Source organism: Anas platyrhynchos, chromosome 5 (assembly GCF_047663525.1).
Source record: "Anas platyrhynchos isolate ZD024472 breed Pekin duck chromosome 5, IASCAAS_PekinDuck_T2T, whole genome shotgun sequence".
Lineage (NCBI taxonomy): Eukaryota > Metazoa > Chordata > Aves > Anseriformes > Anatidae > Anas > Anas platyrhynchos.
The window spans coordinates 23692575-23715788 of NC_092591.1; the positions used below are offsets into that span (position 1 = coordinate 23692575).

General features: G+C 45.7%; 1 protein-coding gene across 4 annotated transcripts in view; it reads right to left on the minus strand.

The window, feature by feature from the left end:
* ESRRB (estrogen related receptor beta) overlaps nucleotides 1-22458 on the minus strand; it is a 162022-nt gene extending 139564 nt beyond the window's left edge. For 2 of the 4 annotated variants that reach the window (XM_005013869.6, XM_021268424.4), the window contains exon 1: nucleotides 15174-15313. The gene's annotated coding sequence lies outside the window, so the exon portion shown is untranslated. Of the gene's footprint in view, nucleotides 1-9963; nucleotides 10165-15173; nucleotides 15314-22318 lie in introns of those variants that run through there. The other 2 variants (XM_038180210.2, XM_072038432.1) reach the window with 2 other exon arrangements.
* Nucleotides 22459-23214: the final 756 nt, after the last annotated feature.

The following is a 23214-nucleotide window of genomic DNA, read 5'->3' on the forward strand; positions in this document are numbered from 1 at the left end:
CCTCAACTGAACTCTTCTGTAATTGGGGCATTTGGACAGTCCCTGTCCCATGCGGATTTCCTGGACTCTAATAAGAGTGAGCTCATTCTGCAGTCTTTCCCTAAGGGATAATAATAAGGTCTTCCTCTTCTACCTGTCACCTATTTCATGAAACTTGGATCAACTTAATACCTTTCAGACTTCTGACTGGGTGTAAAATGTGTTCAAAATTAGATAACAGCTTCAAAAGTTGCAGAAACTTACCCAGTGCAATCACATACACAAGAAAGAAAAGCAGGCCTAACAACAAATCTGGGTTAAACTGACAAGGCATTTTTCTAAGGAACAAAATGTTGCAACATAATCTGTATTTCATTTACTTAAAACAAAACAAAAAACAAAACAAAACACAACTTTCACTTTTAAGCCAAAAAGATCTGGATTCAGGAATCCTCACCAGTGCAGTGCTCAGCTTCACCCTTGTTCACTCCTCTTGTGCTGCCATACCCTTCCTCACAGAGCATGTCCCACCTTGACCCTGCGCTGCCTGACATGCAGCATTGAAAGAGGGCAGGCATGTGCTGGTATGGCTCCATGAGGCTGTCCTGATGATTCTGTGATTGGAGGCAGATTTAGGGACAAGTTTCCTTGGCCCCAGCGTACATGCATGTACTAACTGTCATCTTTCATATGTTGATAAATGGTCACGCACAAACCCCTGGAACTGAAAGCCACATTGTTGTGCTAGATTTATTCCCTTTTCTTACCATGTTCTATGTTTCAAACCACCTCTGTTCACTCTGAGTCTCTTAGGAACAGTGTGGATATGAAGCAATGGCAGGCTGCAGCCTGGACACCTCCCTTTACTTCCCTTCAGCGCTGTATTGCTCCAAGGAGGCTGGGTTGGTCCTCCGCATTCTCAGAATCCAACTTCCTACAAGGCAGGTTTCTTGGAAGAAAATGCTGCAGACGGCTATGTTCTCTAGAGTCAAACCTCAGGATAAATAGGTCTGGATTGTGTTGGTCCCATATGAGGCATCAATGCTATGTCTTTGTCTTATCACTCCACTCCTCCCCCTTCACAAATCCAAAACACTTTCTCTGAATAATCTCAACTGCACTGATTTCTTCCCTCTGCAAGGGAGCCTGGAGCCTGCACTGATATTTTTAGGTAACCCACTTGCTCAGTTTCTTTCCCCTCTGTGAATAGATCCTTCACTTATTCTAACTCATACTGCCGCCACACACATTCCTCATCTCGTTCTTGTTCTGGCACTCTCTCAGAACTGTAAATGCAGCACCTACTTCTTAGATACATGGCTACACTATCACTTGCTGCTAGTTTTTGTGTCTGAGCTCTCCTATGGCTGTACCCCCAATGACCAGTACAGAGATCATAAGGAGACCTTGATAATGCTTCAACCACTTAATATTTTTATGTAGGAAGCCAAGCAAAAATTCCAATTAGTATTTTTATGATTATTCATTAAGCCTGATATAGATCCCTTTCCAAAGGAAAGGGAGTAAGATACCCAGCCAGCATGTAGCCTACAATTGAAGAAGTTTCTCATCCAAATTCTGTCTTGCTTCATAACAGCAGTTGGCATAAAATATTGCTAGTCTGGCAGGAGGAAGCTTTGGTGCCAAGTTTATTGAAGTACGAACAAGGAAACTGGTGACAACACAGGACGGGATCAATCCAGTTGGATGGCTGCATCCAACCCATGCTGCTGTCACCCCAAAGGAATTTCCCTTTTGGTACTAACTATGACCTGGGTTCTTAACTCTTTTCTGAAGCCGAAGATGGCATCTTAGGAATACCTTTTTACACACACCTCTTCTTTCAGCCTGTGTGCTTTCTCCCATCTAATTGCTTTTTTTTTTTTTTGCTTCCTCTCGCTCTCAGTCTTCCCTCTTCTTTTTATTTTGGCCCACAAACAAACCCCTTCCCCAGCATGTCAACAGCAGTGGGAAGTAACCTAATTAATAGTTCCTTGATAGCCTACCCCACACACGCGCACACCCATCCCCCCAGTATCCCACTGGCAATTCAAGAGCCCTCTCTAAAGAAAGGAAAATATTTCCATACTAATTAATAACAACATCGGGTATTTCTGGGCGGAAGGATCTTGGATTCCCATCTGGGCCTATATCTCTCGAGCTGACTGAGCAATTGTACCTCAAAACACATTTCCCTTTCCAAATCCTTGTGTCATTAACTGTTTGTGCTGCTCTCTGCATCAAACATCTTTGTCAGCCTGGCTTGTATCTTAACTGGTATATTTGCAATTGAGTTCAGGCTAAATTCCTTCAGTGCTCAGCTTGTCTCTTTCTGAATGTGCCACTTGCTCATAAACCTACATTGCTTCCCTCATGTCTTCTCCATCAGGATTCATGTGAGCCAAGGACCTTTCCATGTTGTGGTTCTCCAAGGACACAGATGCTACCAGATCCATTTAAAATGTCTCTGCTGCTTGACATCCCCTGACATCCACTTCACTGTCTCTGTTTCTGCCACAACCGCTTTTAAAAAAAGTGCTGCTTTTGAAGCACGCCTGCAGAGGTGGAGGAGATCTCAGAGTTGGCTGATCTATGGCACAGATTTATTCTATATGGCTTGTGTTTTCATGTATAGTCCTACTACTGTCTTCTCATGCTAATAGAAGATGCTTCACTGAGGACCGTGTACATTTGGGCTTGCAGGGAAGAGAGGGACCATATGAGAATTTTTCCATCCTGGCCTGGAATCACCAAAAGGAAGAGTTGTGTCTCCTACCCCTAGAGATGACCTGAAACAGCTAGACTAGTTAGTTCCTCTATATCTCAGGCCAGCAAAAGAACAAAAAGCAAATAAAGACAAATGTGGGAAACACTGGTGCTTCTGAAGAAAAAAATGCAGGAAGGCAGAGCTCTTCCCAATGAGAAAAAACAGTAGGGGTCCTGTACCACCTACCAGTTCCTTAAAGCTGTGACAAATGAGCAAGAGTATTTCTATAAGCCCTATACAGACAGAATTGTGGTAGGGGACACCAGCATTGAAAGAGTCAGCCAGACCCCATCCTACACACTGGAAGACACCAGGCTGTCTCCAGGGACTGTCCAAGTAGCAGGAACAAGAATAACAGCTACAGAAAGGTTCACAGCAAGAAGACTCCCATAAGCACTGGGTCCCTTTTCTACACAGAGTTAGCTGAAAAATACTTTCAGATAAGCATTTAGATAAAACAAATGCATAAGGAGAATGTTTACTCAGCAGTGAGCTGGTGAGAGGCATCTTCAAATCAGAGCAGTAAAGAAAGACCTGTAAAATGCAACAAACGAGGAAGATAAGTGAGGTGCCTCCACATATTCTGTCGCTGTGGTGCTGCATGCACAGCCTCCACCACGTCACATACCCCACGTGTCCATTTCCTATGCCAGCCTTCTTCTGAAGAGCCTTTTAGAGCCTGAGGAGCCCCAGCTTTTCCCCAAGCCTCCCTACGTCCTCATAGCCCCCAGTGCCTGCCTGGCCACAGATTTGCCCAGAATCCACAAAACAAAACAAAAAAAAAAACTGCACAGCAGTGCCGTGCACAGCAAAACACACGTTTCCATCCACAAGGCTGAAAGAAGGAAGGATGGAAGGAACAGCAGAAGAAAGGATCCCTTTTAAAGGAGGGGGAAGAAGGATGGCAACAGAGGCAAATAGGAGGGAGAGTGAGAGGGGCCATAAATTCCCTTCTAATTCCAAATAATTCCGATTACATGGATGAGTAGTTTTCAATCAGAAAGATAATCTCAAAGATAGATGGCAGGATAATTGCTCGTTGGCGCGACGTAAATATTGTGTCGTTTCTATTAATCTCAGCGAATCGGGTGTCAGGGTTGTCACTCATTCATCAAAACAAATTAAAAAAAACATATTAAAAAAAGAGAGTGATGCTAGAGGGAGGGGGATGTGTATCCAATAAGCAGCTGAAGGCGTGCAAGGTAATGAATGCTGCTTACATGCTGTTTGTATTTTTTGGTTTATAAAAGCTAAAAGTAATTCAGGCAGTAGGTCTTTATTAACCTCTCAGTAGGGACTGCAAGGGGCAGTGCTGCATGCAGAACAGCAATAGGGCTGCAGAATGGGACTGGGAGAGCACAACAGGGGGAAGGAAGCAAACAACAGGCCCCAGATATCATGACTAGGTAGTCTGGGCAGGAGGTACTGCAGGATCACAGTACCTGGGAGAAAGGACACAGATCACACCATAAAACTAAGGCAGTGCCACCACATGCCACATGTAGGAGTGGGCAGGGAATGGAGAGTGGTGTGGGGTGGTTAGCAAACAAGGCACATGGTGCTCCTAAATGGTGCAATTTGCCAACCAGCTGCATGATAACAGCATGTCTCTGCCTCACTGTTATAACCCCTAGCTCCCTGGCACTGTATCCCTTAGGCATTGTGCCCCCTCTCCCCAGCCGTGTAACCTGCCTGCTCTCAGGCACTGTCCTTATGGGACAAATACAGCCCCTCAGTCCCCTGGCCAGGCAGTAGTCTACTCTCTTAGTTCATTTCTGCTGACCCAACAGGAACAAGCATCCCCATTTCCCAGCACTCTCCCATTCTGAAGGGACCCCTCACTTGCCTTGGCCTGCACTTACAGGTAATAGCTTGGGTCACACACTGGCCATTCACCATGACATCACCCCGATTACACAGGTAAATTCCTTGGGAAGACCATCATTCCACTCTCTCTCTTTCCTGTGGGTTGACACCTCTTTTCCCAGGTTAGAACCCCTGATCTTAGCATCTGTGCATGGGATTTTCCCTGGTGGGTGCTGGTCTGAAAATACCACTCACGGCACACAGCTGACATGGGTTTGCTGGTCCAGAGAGCTTGGAGCAAATGACCTCAAAGAACAGGCTGCCTAAATACCTTTCTGTGTTCCCAGGGATACAGTCACATCATTCCAAGAGTGGAAAACTTGCACTATAGACCATAGCCTCCAGCCATGCCATCCTGTGCTGCGCCCCACAAGAGCTGGTAGACCCATCTAGAAAAGCATTTGGAGAGATGAATGCCCCAGGAAACTCGGCTGTGGGCAGGAAGCAGTTCATAACCGAGCAGGGAGGTTCTCCAAGTCAGAACTATTTGAGCCTGCTGCTCACTGCTGTGATGTGACAGGGAACCTTTACCATGCATCACGAGCATCCGAAGTCACTGAAGATCCTATGATGCTCTTACAACAAGTCACCTCCATTTGGTGTTGTCTATGCAGTATTTTTGTGGGGCTTGAAAGCATCTGTTCCTTTCCCTGCCTGCAGTCTGGAGCGGCCAAAACACTGCTTGAAGCTTGGGCTCTGACTGATGTGTTGCAAGTACTTTGAGATGAAAGAAATGCAGAGGTATTATGTTTTTAGACCAGGCTTAGTCTGTCAGCTAAGACAAGTTTTACCCTCCTGAGCTCCAGGAAGAAGCTGACAGATTTTGGCTGTAAGTTAGCTTAGTGCTTTGCAAACAGCCTGCTAACACAAGGACCTGAACCAGTGCCCAGTGGCTGTCTTCACTAAACGGATTTGAAAAATGCTAATATTTCATCCCTGGCCACAACAGTGTTTCTGTTCATTTACTGCTGTTGTTTGTTAAGTGAACTTATTTATTTAAAATGCCATTCTATGGGCAGCTCCTGTTGAAAGCTGGAAACAAATTCCCCATGGATGTCCTCATGCCAGGCTGTGGCAGACCTGGTCCCAATGTAGGCCAAGATTCATTAGGATTGAGTGCTGTTCTCACTGCACGGTCCTCTGGGACAGAGGGAGCGCAGAGACTTGTCCCAGCAATACTTTTGACCTGTCAATCCAGCCAGCAACGCAATATCCGCTGGGGATTTCAGCTGCTTCTGTGATCCTGCCTTATCTCCCTACATCCCCTGGCGTGCCCGCCACTCGGTGAAATGTCACTTCTCTCTCCCCTTCTTCCAAGATGGAAGTGAACTTGTGTGCCTGGCAGGGGGGCTGACAGACATGAGCTGAAAGGCTGTCAAGGACCCACTGAAAAGCGGGCAAGCCACGCTGTGTCAGATTTCGGGGTCTAACACTGCAGCTTTCTGTCTGCTCCTGGGCCAGCTCTAAATGGAGCCTTTGATAGGCAGCCAGGCAGCTGTCATCACAGGGTCAGCCTCAGAAGCAGGAGGGTACGAGCACCTGGGAAGCACATGCCAGTGCATGGAGAATAGCAGCAGCATTGTGAGGCTGGGCACTGCCGGGAACCAGGGGCATTGGAACAAGGGGAGAGCTGAGTGTTAGACAGCGGGATGCACCGAGTGCCTCCGTCCACAAATCCCAGAGAAACCTCAGTTCCACGGTGATTTCTCATGGGTGAAGTGCCACCACAAAACCAGCCTCCTAACTCCTCAGTGCTCATCTTTCTCGCTATGAAATTAGCCTAAAGGAGACTCCTAAAGCGTAAAGTGTGCAAAGAAAGCTACATGTATCTCTGATAACCACTCAATGTCATATCCCATTTCCCATGAGTGGGAACAGCAGTGGCCTTTTACTTTGCTATGGCTGAACTCAGGGCACCTAAGCATGAGTAGATGCTCAAGAGCAGCGTGCCTCCTCCCACTACATCACAGCTTTTCTAGTGAGCACCTATGTAGGTCCCTAATACAAGAGATTCAGCTCACCCCTGATGGCTGTGTGGGAAGAATAAAATGCTACGCTGAAAGGTGTCTCCGTGATAGCTTCACCCAAAGGCCTGATACCCATGCCCATGCAAGCTGGAGTTACAGTTCTCAGCCCAATTTATGACTACCAATTAAGCCAGTTCTATCACTCTGGAACAAGAGTTGGTCCTTTGCTTAGAATCAAGGACTTTCAAATTACACCTGAAACACCTTGGTGTGGGAACCAGCTCACAGTCTGGACCCTCAGATAATGCTTTTATTTCTTTTCTTCTTCTTCCAGAGACACTTTTGGAAAACAAGCACCTGTAGAGCGAGAGTTCTGTCACAAATGAGAGATTGGATGAAACTGAAAATGTTAGTAAATGATGAACATCATTGCTAGTCATCAGCAAAAGAACAGGTCAAAAACTCAGTTGCACCTGGGTCCGTGCTAGGACTACTGATATATATTATGAGTGACCTGAAAACTGTTGGTAGAAAACTGCAGATGACAGCCTTGTTTAAATTAATCAAGGTAAATGTGGACTCAGAAGAACCTCAGACTGACAAAGCTAGATGGAAGGGCAGACAATTGGGATTGAAATCTAGCATCAGCCAAAGCCGGACAGGGCAGACTGTCCTCAGCACTTCCATAGGGCTGGAATTTCCAGATGAATACAGGAAACAGACGTTTCAATGGCAATGACCTTTAATTCTACAGCAGTGTCAAGAAAAAAAAAAAAAAAGCACAAAACACCACTCATTCAGATACCCCAGGAAGGAAATACTAAGTGATAATAGATAGGAATTTTTGTCCCTATTTTCTGTACTCTACAGAAGCACTGCCTCTGAGGAGAAATGCCTTTACCCTTTTATTCCCTTCCTCGGATACTACTATAAAGAGCACACTGGAACTATGCTCTCTCTCAGGGAGAGCTACCACAGTCAGTTAGCACTGGATAACTTGTGGATGAAGACAGGAGGAAGAGAAGTGCAAAGCTGAGAGATAAAAGTGCCTGAAGAAGCCACTGCAACATGCTTCTTTGCCATAGGAGCATGGCACAACATTCAATGACAGCAAAAAGCAAGTCCTCATTTAGAATATATGTAGCCACATTAACTCACGGGATTTACCCCCACCAGGTAGCAGTCAAGATACTGATTAAGCAGGATTTAAAATAGGATTAATTAGGAGTATGAATTATGAGGTGATCTATACAGGCTTTCCAGTCATCTATTCTCTCGCTAACAGCAGCCAAAACCTGCTGCAAGAGTCTCAGAGTAGTTTGGGATAATCTGCTTCCTAACATTAGGATACAAATATAAATTATAATCTCAACAGAGATCCAATTTAAACCTGCAGCAAGTGGTGCCCTACTTCCCCAAAACTTCATAAGCTGGCAGGACTCTGCACACTGCAGGGTAGCAGTCTTCCTACAGAACATTCCTCCAGAAAAAGATTAGAACTGTACACAGCTGTCCCCTCGCCTGGCCAAGGCACCACCAACCAGATCCACCTTCTAGGAGAAAAGGCAAAGAACACCCACACGTGGAGGCTGAAGTCAACCTCAAACCAGCAGGAGAAATAACTTACCCTCCAGACTCCATGCCCAAACCCAGCTCTCCTGGAGCACCCTATATCAACCACCCTGGGAGAGAGCACAAAAGGAGCAGGCAGATAATTGGTGCCAACCTGTGGGATAACTTGTGCATCTCAGCCCACCTAGGTCTATTTCAAGTGCTGGATGGCTCCTTTCTGTGTAATTCCTCTGCACCTTCTCTCCAGACCTCCCTCCTCTGCCCCTCTAGATGAGGAGATAGCTGTGGGCACCAGAAGCTACAGGAAGATAAGCCTGACTTGTTACCCAGAGGCAGAACAACTGCACCGGCCATGTGAACCCAGCGTGCTGGGGTCAGGCTACAAAGCACTGCAGGGTACAAAAAGCCATCAAAGGGAAAAAATGATAATCTTCCTTCCCTGGTTACATTTCCCAGCTCTGCCTTGCCCTTTCCTGACCTTTACAGACTGACAACCCACTAAAGATGAACGTACACACACAGACACACACACCCCTTGCACAGAGCATTCCCCACATGGCATAACTGCCCAGGACCAGCCAGCTCCAACATTCGGTCGCATCAGGATTGATGCTACCCTATGAAAACACTTGCATTATACGTTCCCTTTAACCTGCTACACTTAGGATGAGATAGGCGCAGCAGACCCTCTCCAAACTGGTGAGTACAAGCTCACCCTAAGAAAAACCCACTCATTTCCCCTCACTGGAGCACTACAAGGACTGCGTAGAGACTTCATCACTGCATGAGCACCTCTGGGGACATCTAAGGCCCTTCTCACTGGATAGTCCCATGCAGAGCAGCACAGCACTCATAGCTCCCAGCTGTGAGAAATGCAGACCTGCTCTTCATGGGATGTGTTTCCAGAGTCCTCTGGACAGCAAGGTGATGTGAGAGATCACACCTCTAGCTAGTGGAGAAAATAGGGGCATATTTAGCACATGTCCCAGCTGAAAAGCAGGAATGTCAGGGCCATAAGGCAGCATAACCTGCAGCAATGGCCCAACACAGTCTAGGCCTGACAACAAGGCAGATTCCCCAACAGCACAAAGGGTGAACATTAACCTCTTCCAAGAGCCCTACTGCTCCATTTTGTCTCTCAAACGCTAAATAGAGAACACAGAGTCTAATGCCACAACAAAAGCCTGGAAGCCCTGGTCCTGAGCCTGGCTCACCCACATTAACACCTCCCTAGCACTGACTTCATTACTTCCCTGCTCCTCTGTTTCTCCACAACAAGTTCCTCTGGGGATGGTGTTGATCAGGGTGGCCATGCCTGAGTAGCTCTCTGGAGATGCTGAGAAGGAAATACTGGAGAAGGACAGAGCAGGTTGGTTACAGTGCATTTGGTTACAGATTGCACTCATTTCCCTCCGTCATTTACCTCCATCAGCCTTCTGCTCCTGCACTGCAGCAAAATCCTTCTGATCCCACACCTGGACCCCATTCAGACCCCTTCTGTCATTATTAACTACACTGCCCTGAGGGCACCCTAAAGGCAGAGCTCCTTACAGAGGGCACAGGTCTCCTCTCCAGAGCATGCTCACAGACCCAGCTGTACGCACAGTGCTTCTGACCACACTCCCACTGGCTAATCCATCAGCACTCAGACACAGACTACATGTCTATCCAAACCTCACGGAGGCCTCTGGGAGGATTTCCACTGACTTCCACAAACAGTGAGTCAGACTCGTTTGTCTCTCCAAGGAACACATTCTTAGGATTCCCCCCATGGACAGTAACCTACCAGTCTCCAGATACCAAATGACTAACCTCACATGGCTGCACATCCTCCTGGCACTGCAGTCTGTTAGGCTTCTCTTCTCCAAATATCATGTTCAATCTGGTTTGCTTTCACTCGAACATCTCCTGGCACCAGGAACCTTTATTTCTTACCACTGTTTCCAATTTCCAAATCCCTTTGGCATCTCCATGCTGCAGTCACTGGTTACAGTGCTCCCAATTTAGTTTCCTCTGTGGATTTAATTAATAGATATATAGAAGAGGAGGAAAGCAGATTAATGAAAAGGATTAATCATACCAGGCTGAATGCTGATCCCTGTCCCACCTCACTGGTCATCTCATGCTATTACATACCAGCTTTTCAATGACTAAGACAAGATCTTTCTGTCTCAAACTTACAATGATTATCCTCCGACCGGTTTTCAGTTTCCATTCTCTTTCCTATCTGGAGAACAAATGAACACTGCTAATGGGATTTCATATAGCAGATTCACATAGCAGATTCACTAGGACTCAGATACATGTAAGATATCAGCCAAAAAGGTGAGTGAACAAGCAAAAGCAACCACAATCTCAGAGCACTTGCCTGGCCTGGTTTACTCTCCATACCGTCTTCACAGATGTCATTACTTGCTCTTAAGAGCTCCACTTCATTTCTTTCTCTTTTCCATCTCAGTTTCCAAGGAGATACCTCCACCACAAGAACCTCAATACTCCCACCGTCCCTATCCCTTGCTTCCAGTCTCTCGAGCACATTTCTGCTCACATCATCTTACACTAAAGCTGGAAATAAGGAAAACCAAGGTACAATCTGAAGAGCTCAAGAATTTATATAAGCTGCACGTATAGAGATGTCAGTGGATGTAAAGTCACATTCAGCCCTGGAAAGCTCCTCACTGCTTCTCACAAGTAGGAAGTGGCCACAGAAAGTGCTCAACATCCAGAGGAACTTTGCAGCTTCAGTTACAACTGCTGCATTTAATTTGCCTGTGGATCACTAATGATGATGCTGACAGATATCTCAAGAAGAATGAGACCAATGCTCTATCTCATTCTGAGGCCTGAAAAAAAATATATTAAAAAATCAATTTATTTGTTATCTGAACATCTCTCAAGGAATATGGTGGGGCAAATGTGTCCTTCCCATACGGACAACATTTGCTGGGCTGGAGTACAGGTCCATTTCCCTCCTCAGGGAAGGCAAGATACACTGCTTCCCAGAATATCTCCAGATTGATCCAAGATTGTTATGAGCGGGCTAATAAATGGGTTAAAACTTGATTGGAAGATTAGTCTCAGAGGGCAATGGTTACATACTGCCTCAAGGTCAGTAACAAGATGTATGTAGGGTTGCATCCCGGGACCCGACCTGTTTAAAATCTGTGTGGATGATTTGGAGGATGAGAATGTGCTTTGTCACATCGAGTTTACACTTGACACAAAACTGGAGGAGTGGTCAATATACTCAAAGCATGGCTGCCATCCAGAAGGACCTACACAAGCTGCAGGAATTGGGCTAAGATGAACCTTGTGGCATTCAACAAGGACAAACGTGAAGTCCCACACCTTGGAAGAAATAAGACGCTGCAGCAGTCCACAGCATGCAATGCCTGGTTGGGCAGCAGTTCTGCTGAAGAGGACCTGGGGCCTGATGGGCAGTAAGCTGAGTAAGGGCCAGCAGTATGCCCTGGCAGCAAAAATGGCCAACAGTACCCTGAGCTGTAATCACAGGACCACAGCCTGTAATTATTTCCCTTCAATTAACACTTGACAGACTACATCTTGAATATAGCATTCAGATTTGGGGGCCTCCGTACAAGAGAGAGATTGATAAATAGGAGCAAGTTAAATAGAAGGTGAACAAGGTGGCCAGGGAGGCTGGAGCATGTGCCTTGCAAGGGAGGACTGAGGGCACCAGGCTTGTTTAGCCTGGAGAAGAGGCGGCCTTGGAGGGACCTAGCAGCAGACATTCAATTCAGACACCTACCAGGAACTTATTAAGAGCCAGACTCTTCACAGAAGTACATGGAGGGATGGCAATACACAACAGATAGAAATAGAAACAAGAGAGGCTCACAGTGGATAGAAGAAAAAGCTTTTCCAGCATGAAGACTGTCAAACATTGGTACAAGCTGCACAGAGAGGCTGTGCCATCTCCATCTTTGGAGGTTTTCAAGGTGTGACAAGGATAATTTATACCAAGAGCCTCCAAAGATCTTGCTGGTGATCTCACTCAATACTTAAAATAAATAATTAAATGAAAATTTTGAAGTCCCATGAAACTCAGGCAAAGTCTGAAGCAGTGATAGTGAAATTCCCGTATTCTGAAAAGGACAAATGGATGTTGTCAGGGAACTCTAGGTTGGTTAGGCTTGATCTCAGCCTGGACAAAACAACGAAACAGTTAATTCAGAATTATAATGGGAAAAATAAAATCAGAGGCTAAAAATATAACGGAAACTAGGTCTTGTCAGGCTGCTACCCTGCTGCCTTATCTCTTTGGCTCTTTCTTCCTTTTTTTCTAAGGCAGGATGACAAGCTCTGGGCTGGGCTGCAGAGGAGAGGGGGGCAGACCTTTGCCCAAGGACTGTCAGGTAAGAAAACCGGGGAGAGATGTGTCCCCACGGAGACAGAGGGGCAGAGCTGGGGGCTACAACCTCTGCTCCTGATTAAAGGCAGGCTGCACACCTGCCTCTGAAGGAACAAATATCATGAGGAGCTGGGCAGGGTACTGAGATGTGTCCTGGACTGAAACAAGGAAGACTGAGCAAAGTTGTCAGGAAACAGTGTCTCCCACCATCTTCATAAGCAGATGGAAACAAAATACAAAATTATTTGCTTCTAACTTCCTTCTATTACATCTGAAGTAGCAAATGCATACTGTGAGCAACCTACATGGTATGCAATTTATGGATTAAAAACTGGCTTCCCATTTGAGATCTGAGAGCATCTGTCAGTGGTAAGACAGCACTGAACAGAGAGACTAGCATAAGCCTGCCTTGTCCCACTGCAATTCCAACTCGTTGGTTTACATACTACCTACAGACTGGTGGAATGAATTAAAATGAGGAGAGAGGCTACTCTCAGCCACATAATTATCATCACTCTTTATAACTCAGCAACACACAGCCCATTGCAAAGTACAAAGTGGGACTGATGCTGCAGGGGGTCATCACAGAGGCAAACTTTGGAGTCCCAGGCACAACACGAGCTCTCATGTAAACCTTGTATCTATCACGTGGGAAAGTTTGAGGAACAGGTAAACATCCTGCATGCATCAATAAGGCAGTCAGATCACTTGCCCCACAGCAGGTGCAAGCATTTTGCTCCCTTGTTTATTCAAGGCTGCGAGGACACAGCATGGCAAAGCACCTGAGAGCAGGGTGCCAGGCTTGTAGGCAGAACTGGAAGGAGTTCCAGAGCCAGGAGGTCGAAGGGTGCAGCTTCAGAATGAGGCATTGCCATGCTGCCTCCCCATGGTAAGGGGAATTACAAGAAAGACGAGGCAGATGAACTCACAGTGGCTTGGGGCCCTTCGCACAAGATTAGTTACAACCTGGACGAGTGTTTATGAATCCTTGCAGACGTTCTGGATGAACTTCTGTTGCAGGAATTTGTTTGCACCCTGAGCAGGATACACCATCATGGATTGCGGCAAGACAGACTGTGCACATCTGAGAACTTATTAAAAGCTGTCTACAGAGGATGTGCAACATGGCTCTGAGTAGATATGGACAGATTGCACAAGGTCACTGGAGACATGACTGGCTCACAGCTAGCCTGGTTAGTTGTATTTGCTCTTTCCAACAGCTCAGTTCCCAAAAAAGACCCTCATTTCTATCCTTCAGTAATCAGTCAAGGGTCAAACGAAATGCAGAAACCATCCCAGAAAATGAAAGGGAAGCTGATTTCATACAACCAATTTCCCTTTTACTGAGAGCTGCCACAAACAGTCCCCAGTGCAAGTCCTCTTTGATATGTAGGCTAAGAGACAAAGTAGTTCTGAGTGCTCCCGTGTCACTCCATAAAAGCACTGCAATAGCCCACAGTAACTGACCACTAGCTCCCTATCACTACACTCCCTGCTCTATTCCCCATGCTCCTTTTTGCCAGGAGGCATCGTCTATTCAGTCCTTGCTGGATTGTTTTGTGGAGCACTCTGATTAGCGCTGAACCAAAATCACCCAACCCTTGTGGACCTTTTTTCCCCCCTCCTACTACCAGAATGAGATTTCATCTTGATGTTCAGAGCCTGGAGACCCAGAGGCCAGAGGTCACCACACGATCCACTGAGCCACCCAGTCCCTAGATCACAATGTTAACAAATCACCATTTATCTTTGTTACTGCAGCAAGTGTCCAAGGCAAAACGGTGCCAAAGATCACATCTGTTGGGATAACCTATTGATTTGTGTCATATTCCGCCCAATCCCTATTTTATTCTTGCTCAAGCAGAGGTCAAGGCAGGTTAAAAATAACTCCTTCAGTCTGAGGTGCTGGACTGAGGAATTTAAAGGCGGCTTGTTCTTCCCAAGGGTGGGGGCTCAAAAATCTCTCCAACAGGCAACAGGAGTAGTAAAGCTACAGCCATCACCAGCAAGAACTTGCACTTGGGGAACTCATGCCACAAGAGGAGGTTTTGCAGCTTTAACTAAGAGACTTTTTTTTTTTTTTAAGAGAGAATAAATCAGTCTTCTTAGTTCATTCAAGCAACTAAGCATTACAAAAGTTTACGTGATGTACATACACAGTATATGCTTTGAAGTACCAGCGCAGGCTGATGCAGCTTCTATTACAGCATTCACACCTCCCAGCCAAAGTACACAGGCCAGCATCAGCATAATTCATTGTCCTTATTCTACAGTAAGTTATGTTTTTGAACTTTATTACAGGGGTAAAAAGAACAAAAAGATCAGAGTTGAAGGTGTTACTGCTGTTCCTAACACTTATGCTCATGTATCATTTTTGTCAGAGAACTCTCTAGGTAGATGCAAATTTTTATTTATATTATTTTATCCCATTTCAAAACACTTTACACGGGAGTTAAATTGCCAACACTTTAGAGATATTTTACCTTCCATTAACATTATGGCCTGTAGGAAATTAAATTTTAAACTAATACACATTTCCCCAGCTTTTTCATTAAAGAAACATAATGTTCATTCAAAGCAGAAAACAGATCTTTAGAGCATCTACACAGCCTCCTGAAATTTTTCCCAATGATGCGAAAGATGATATTACCTTTACTCAGGCTTTGGTAACTCCACCCCTATACTCAGATGATTAGGAAAGCAGCCCAGTTTGTTATTTCATCTTCTTCTAACGCCAGTCCCTGATGTTCTTACTAAAGCTCTAAGGGAACCCTAATAAGTGGGCATGTCCTCTTTTCATCTCCACACAGATACACATTTGCATATTGTTCATCTAATGACCACACTATAGAAGGCCACTGAAATCTTCTGCAGAAGGAAGCTTTAATCTAAGCAACTTGTGCTACCAGGTGGTAGAAATAACCACTCTGGTAGAGAGAGAATAAAATCAACCACAACAGTTATTACCAGCACCTTGCCTGTAGAGGAGAGGGTATCAAGAACTACAACATGTCTCAGAGAATTTCCTTGCTTATCCAAAAAAGTGCTGATAAAATTGGTTCCCTTTCCATTTCTTCCTTGGAAGTGAGGGGCCAGTATATTTTAGGAGCACACTTTAGTCATAGTACTCTGGACAAGAAACAAAAAAAAACATCCTGGCCTTATGTAAAAGATGTAGTGTGGCCACGATGATGTTCACCTCCTTGGGAAGTGAACATTCAGAAACCCCACCTCCAACAGGACGATGGTGTAAAACTTCCCTGTGAAAAGTCTTTGTATAAGGCAGTTTACTGGATTACACCAATAAAAGCCGGGCTCTGTGTCTGATGATCCAGACATCAGCCACCTTAACGCTGTCACAACAAGCACAAGAAATATCAGAAGGGGATGATGTTCTCCTGGACCTGCAGACAGGCACAGGAGATGCAGCCATTTCACCCTTCCTCAGCATCCTGCAGTTTTGGCAGAGACGGCAGGGGGTACTAGCCAAAACCTCTCCTAGACACCACCAAGAAACACACATTTGTTAGTCCACAGAACTACTCTGTCCCATGGCTAAGCACGCTCTGAGATCACCGACAGTCACCAGATCCCACATGCAGCAGCCAGCAGAGTCGAAGAGCAGCTGAAGTCCCAGCAGTGCCACGCTCACCTGTGCGACGCACTCTCCGAAGTTACCTCCTCCCCAAGGCATCCCTTCACTGGGTGTTTCTCCTGCAGGAGGGCAGAGCCCAGCACTGGGCTGCAGGAGCCAGCTGCAAGAAGATTTAACCAGCCGTGGCTGCTCATTTACAGGTTAAAGAGGAGACCTCCAGCACAGCCAGGGGCAGGAGGCAACAGGGAGCTGGCGAAGCACTCCCCTTTCTGCTCCCTCTCGAGCGGTTCTGCGGGCGATTACTCCGGAGCACCCAGCCATACCGAAATCAATAAACAATTTCTACGCAGCTCGGAGGACTTTGCCACAGTTAATAAAAGTCTCCAGGCACAGTTATGGCTTCATTTCACCTTAACGTCTTCTTTAACTGCCCCTTCTTTTCAAGATCAATTAGAAGCACGTGCAAAGAGAGTAAAAACAAACAAAAAAACAACAGGGGAAAAAAATAGATGCAAGGTCAACTAGGCAGCCCAGCTCTCTTCCTCCCCTCACCACTCTTTCAAGGGGCACGTGTAAATACAGGGACTGACAGGTAACTCATGCCCATTACAGCCCCTGGTTCTGGGCACAGACCAGCCCAAGACCAGCCTTATTTTGGAGAGCTGGACTATCTGGTAAGACTCAACCGAGCCTGTAGGAGAAACCTTTGTTCCCTCAAATTTCAGTGCAAATTCAGGACCCCATAACAATTCCAGATACGAAGGGTTGGTTTTCACTCTACCTATCCTTGAAAGGGATACAGCACAGGCACATCTGAGCAGGTCTTTGTCTTGTCCTCAGGTGTTTCCAGTCTCACTATCTCAATCATGCCTTGACTTCTGATGAGACATCCAGAACCCTGCCACTGAACCATCCTCGATTCCCCAGCAACTGACAAGAGGGAAGGGGTAATGAAGAATAACTTCCATTATTAACAGGAATTGGGGGCAAATGGCTGCATTTTGGCCTCTCCTCCAACCTTGCAAATTAGGGTGCTAATATTACTTTGATGTTATGTATTCAGGTTGAATGTATTATAAAAATTTGTATGTGTTTTTTGTTGTTGTTTGTTTTATTTTGTTACGACTGCAATAGCTGGTTCTGCACCTGGGACATAAGCTCTTGCACAGACCATAGGACAGTGAGGTTGTGGAGGACCTGTCCCATACACCCGACCTGCAGTCCCTAAGAGGCTCCTTGAGTCCAAATGCTTCCTCAGATAGAACCCAGAGTCCCTGCCCTGGTTTTGCTGAGCCTGCTGGCCACCATGGCTATTCAGTCAATGTCAGCTGAACCAACTCCTTCATCATTTTGCAACATTTTAGACCTATGCAAATTCAGATTAAACAGCTCCATGCCCCTGACGTCACCACAGTCCCTTAACCAAAACTGTACAGTACAAACTGACTGAAATCATTAAAACTCATCGATTCTTCTAACTGCTGCAGGAATCAGCAAGGGAATATCTTGTTTGCACTCATCCCATCAGACATGGGAAGGAGTCAGCAGAGAGAAACCCTGGGCAAGCAGCCCAGGGGGGCTGAGCCATCCAGAAAAGACACTGCTGAACTGCCTCCGCTTGGTAGCGTTAGCCCAGGAAGTACTGTTCCCAGAGGTTTGGCCTCCTAGATTGCTGTTAGAGAAATGGATCCTCCCACTGAAAGAACAGCTTGAGAGCACAAAGCATGGGGACTACAGAAAGCAGGACACCACTTACCACCGTGCCACTGTCACCAGCAAGGCATCTCCCAACTGAGGCCTCAATTCACAAGTGCATCTATACCGAGTGTGGGTCTCTTTTTATGCCTCTTTCACAGGAGCAAAGAGTACAAGGGAGGAAGCTGTGCTCCCCAAAGACGACTACTTAATATCTTGGTTCCTCTTCTTGCCTATACACGCCTTCAGACACACGTCTTCCCCGATGCCTTTCAGTGTGCTTTAGCTGGTATCCTGGGATGCCCTGGCTCAGGTTCTGAAAACTAAGAACCTATCAAGAATTCTCTTTTTTTTGCATTTTTATTTCACACTGATGTCATCACAGATCATGTGTCATCCTCTCTTTTATTACCTGTGGCCTACACCTTGTCTCTGCTTGGACGATATAATCTCTGGACAATAGATACTCCTATTTGAGGCCTGTAAAACATCAGGGTTAGATAGACTTCAGTGTTGAGCAGAACCTTCTAGGGACTATAGAGGGACTATAGAAAGCAAGTTTACAATGATCTTCCAGGCTACAGCAATCACTCAGAGTATCACCTTGGTCGATGGATTGCTTTGCTAAAAGAACGCTCCTTACATCTCCTAAATATAAGCACAACTTTTCCAGGAGGCCACCCAGTGACTGATCTTCACATTATCCTTGCTGAAGGAGTTTAAAGTTCTTTAGCCACCACTCACTGGACACTATGCAGATTTCTCTGCATGCTCACCATGAAAACTTCAAAATAACCCAAGTACACATCAGATAGAGTGAAGCATTTCAAAGCAGGTTATGCAAACCTGCACCTGGTAATATAATTTGAGGCCCCTTAGAGAACATTGAGATCACCAGTATATTAAAGAACACATCAGAAACTAATAGGGTGTTAAATATTTCCAACTGCGAAGAGCTTACATGGCTGGAAGGATACAGCTCCAGTAAAAGTCTGTATGCTGCATCGCAAGCCTTCAGCAAGAACTGTGATTTTCTTGTTTGCATTATTTTACAGACTGTTCAAGGCTAAAGAAAATTTAGCTTTATTATTTAAACATGAAATATCTCAGTGATACCCTCTCATAGCAAACTGGTCTTCCCCTTTAATGTTTAATCTTGTACGGTGTTTCTACAACCTGAACTAGTGTGGGGGTACAAGGCAGGGCCCAGAAACTGTGACCTACAAGGGAACATAGCAAAAACAGCCATATCTATAAAATCACAGAAAAATAGTCTTTGAGTAACTCCTGGTTTGGCTGGGAGCATTTGGGAGGAAGAGAAGGGGGCTAGACAGAACGGACATGGAGGCCAAATAATGAAGGCCCCAAACTTGTCACTTGCACGGAGTCACGAAAAACCATCACTTGAAACAAAAGAATTCAGTAAAAGTATCACCAAGACAAAGGTGACTTGACATCCTTGACAAAGAAGGGATGAGACCTCTTAAACCAGCTGCTAAGGTGTTTGGAGTCAGAAGGGAACTTTATACTCCACAGACACGGTACTATATATTTATTACACATCAATTTGTATCTACCTGGAAAGAACAAGTTAGAAGCAAGGTAATCTCCCAGGCTGTGACAAAGCCAGCTTTCTATTTAGAATCTGTAATGCCAAAATAAAAGAAAGTGCACAGCATTTTCAGAACTGCCCAAGTCTTCTCACCTGCACATTCAACCCTGGTTTGTACGCATACAGTACAGATGCAAGTAATCTGATTTTTTTATTCTTTTTTTCTCCAATGACCAAGCACATGGCTACATGCAAGCAAGACCAGGAGTTCACCATTAGTATTAACACTGTCTTGCCTCAACAGAAGTAAAACCACCTTTAATGATCTGATTCTATGAACATATAAAAGTAAGATCCTCCAGAAGAAAGGTAGGAAGCTATTAATCACACACTATACGATTCAACTAATGTTGTTCAAGGATGAGCCCTATCATGGCTGAAGCAACCTTTCTTTTTTGGAATAAGCAAGCACCTTCCTACAGTTTCCATATTTAACAGAAAACCTGTCTCAGTGTTGACTGACCAAGGATCCTTATCAGGATGGGAATTTATATCTACTATGACATCCAAACGGATATGGCAGATAGGAGAATATGAAGATCTTTTTGCATGTGAATGCACATCTTAATTGACCAGGCGTGCTTGCAGCTTTTTCCTCTTTTTTTTTTTCTTCTTTTTTTCCTCTTAAATGGCAGTCATTTCTCTTCAGGCCTTCAGGACTCCAGAGCATTTAGTGTAGCCAAACTGAATAAAATCCAATTCATAATGATCTGTCATAATTCTGTGCCAGGATATGGGGAAATGGACCAAATGGTTTCCCAAAGGGAGATTTATGTTGGAAGGGGGAATGGCAGAAAACATAAACCAAGTCTAAGCTTCTGAATATTGTGTTGCATCCCCCAAGCACAAGAGGGAAATGGAAGGACAGCTTAAAACACGGGTCCCTTTACCCTGATCCCTCTACTGCTGGCAAGGCTGGGATTTTATACAGGAAAGAAGAGAGAACTAAAAGAAGGGTCTGGAACAGAAAAGATCAGAGCTCTTATTCCCTTTGCCAACATGACAGCCCTAAGGACCCAACAAAGGAATGTATCAGCTTGTCTTCCCCTGTTAAAGATCACTTGAGCTGTGGCATTTTACTGCACCCTTCCATCCAACTGGATCACCTCCAGTGACACTTATTCTTCAATTAACAGGAGGAAGGATTTAATGCAGGAATGCCCTCATGCTGCTGCCTTGCCAGAGGTGCATGAAGTGCTCCAGGACGCCAAGAGGCCTGACAAATACACAATCTTTTGGGATAAGGGCTTTTGTACCTTTTCTTGGGCTGATGTGGAAAAGCTCACCAGCAAAACAAGTCATTGCAGCATGTGAAAATGAGAACATTCTGCCCAGTGAACCAGTCTGCTTTAGGCCTTCCTAGATAAAAATACATGGTCCAATCTCAGGTTCTTTCCAAAAATCCAGGAGCAGAGAGAGTAACTGCACTTGTGTCCCTGAGAATCACTCAGCACAGCCCACCTCTGCCTTGGGTGACAACAGCATTGCCCTGGACCACCTCCCCATGAGTACACGGGGGCTGGGGAGCTGGGCTCGCCCTCCCTCTGCTGAGGGACGTCAGCACCACAGCTGGGCGCACCCAGGGGCGCGGAGCTCAACCTGTGCTAAAGCATCAGCACCACCCTCAGAGGATGAGCATGGCCTGGCTCCCCTGGACGTGGCAGGCAGGAGAATACAAAGATCTTTTGGAATTTGAATGCCTATCTAAATCAACCAGGCCTGTTTGGGGCCTTTTTTTTTTTCCTTTTTTTTTTTTTTTTTTTAAAGGTAGTTATTTCTCTTGTCACCCTCAGGACCAGGGAATATTTCAGCATTGTCCACGTGACTAGCTTTCCTCCACCCTACTTACTAAAAGTGGACAGGAAAATAAAAACATCTGTGCTCAACAGGGCAGATGGATTTGTAAAACTGGGTGGGACAGGGCAAGCTGAAAGCTGGTTGTTGATATGACCGTGAACATGAGGGAGGGCTCCAGAGACACATAGGTGCAAAAGAATGATCAGCGTGTCCCTCGTTCCAAGACAAGTTTCTCACTCCTGTTACTTCCTCACTGGCCATCTTGTCCTTCCTTAGTGAGCACTTAGCGAGTTTCCCCGTTAACCAGCCTTAAGCCTCCCTCCCTTTCTCAGGTGGCAGCCTGCTGTAGGAGGCAGCCGCCTCACCAGGCAGCAATACATGGTGGAGAGAAAATTCCTGTAAGCAGCTTCCTTGTGACTGAAGCAGCAACCTTGACCAGTCACTTCAGAGCCCCGTTACATCCATAATGATACTGTCTCCACCTTTCCCTTCCCCCCAGCATGAAAGATGAGTGGTTGTGTGGAACGAGTCCCCGAGCTGTGATGGGAATCCGTCTCGCTTGGCTGCAAAAAATATATATATCCTGGTATGGCTATGATGAATCCTTTCATTATTCATCTGCAATTGCCCTGCTACTGCTGCTGTTCCGTTCTCTCTCTCTCTCTTTCTTTTATAAATAAAAATGGAAACAGATTAATGACAAATGTTGACAGTGATTGCTTTTAAGCAGCCACACCTGAACATAGGCTGTGGGAGAGGAGCAGTGGCACAGCAACATCAGAGGGATGGGAAAACCAGGAAAGACTAAGCAAGAGATGGGAAAAGATAAAGATGCTCACTCCAAGTGGGCTAGATGAGCAGTGACCGGAGCAGAGCATCTTTCTGGTGGCGATGACCTCAATTTGCTCCAACAAGCGAGCTCTGGGTTACCAGAGCTATGTATCCAAAATACCTAAAATAACTAGCAGCAGCCATTGGTGCTGTTAAAGATTTCTGGAGAAACGCTTGCAGAAGCTCCACCAGATTATTGACAGGATGAAATGGCAATGCACAGAGAGGCAGTCACACACAGCAGACCCCAGCCATGAATAAATACCTGAGAATCCTGCTCATCCCACTCCTCTCCTGGAGACCAGAGAACATCAAAGCCCTAGCTGGTGCAGCCCCTGAAGCCACTTGTGTCCTGGGAATGTGGCTTGGACAGGCACAGGCAGCCTGTGACCGGTCAGGCCACAGGCAAACAGTGACTGAGAGCATCCAACAGAGACAAATCTGGCCTCATGACACCCTTCCCTGTCCACTCCCACTGCATCAAGGAACATACCAAGTCCTTTACTCAAGTAATGCTCCAGGAAGCCGCATTAATTATTCCCAGTGAATGTTTCACTTCTTTATTGAAGAAAGGACAGGAGAGGAAGAGAAGCTGGAAAGGTGGTATCCAGGCCTTTGAGAAAGAACAACTGACTCCCTTTATTTTTACTTCTGATCTTAAAATCCTTGCAACTATTCTGAGCAGATGGGCTGCAGGTGGCAAACTGCTCTCAAGATGCTGCCTTCTTGTAACCAAACTGTACGCATCCTGGCGCACCATCTCCTGGTCCATACTTCGAATTATTTCTACAGACAGGTGGAAGACCTGACCTCCAAAAGGGCCAGCTGCTTGGTGTCCCACACACTGCTGCAGCATTGCAGCCATTGCACGTGCCTTAGTATTTAACCCAGATATTGCCCCTCAGACCTTCTAGGTGCTGTGTACACAACCTGTGCTCAATGGAATCAATCTTCTCTCCCCCATGGGAGAGCCAGAGGTCATTCTCTTGTCCTTCACACCTATTATACTATTATCCAAACCAGCTAGGGATCTAGAGGTTATATTCATGTTTTTCCATTCTTTTCTTTGCTTTTTCTCTCTTCCTCCTCCTCCTCCACATACAATTTGAGTTCGCTTATCATTGATTTATGTCTCCCTACCCCATGGTCATCTCCAGCAAC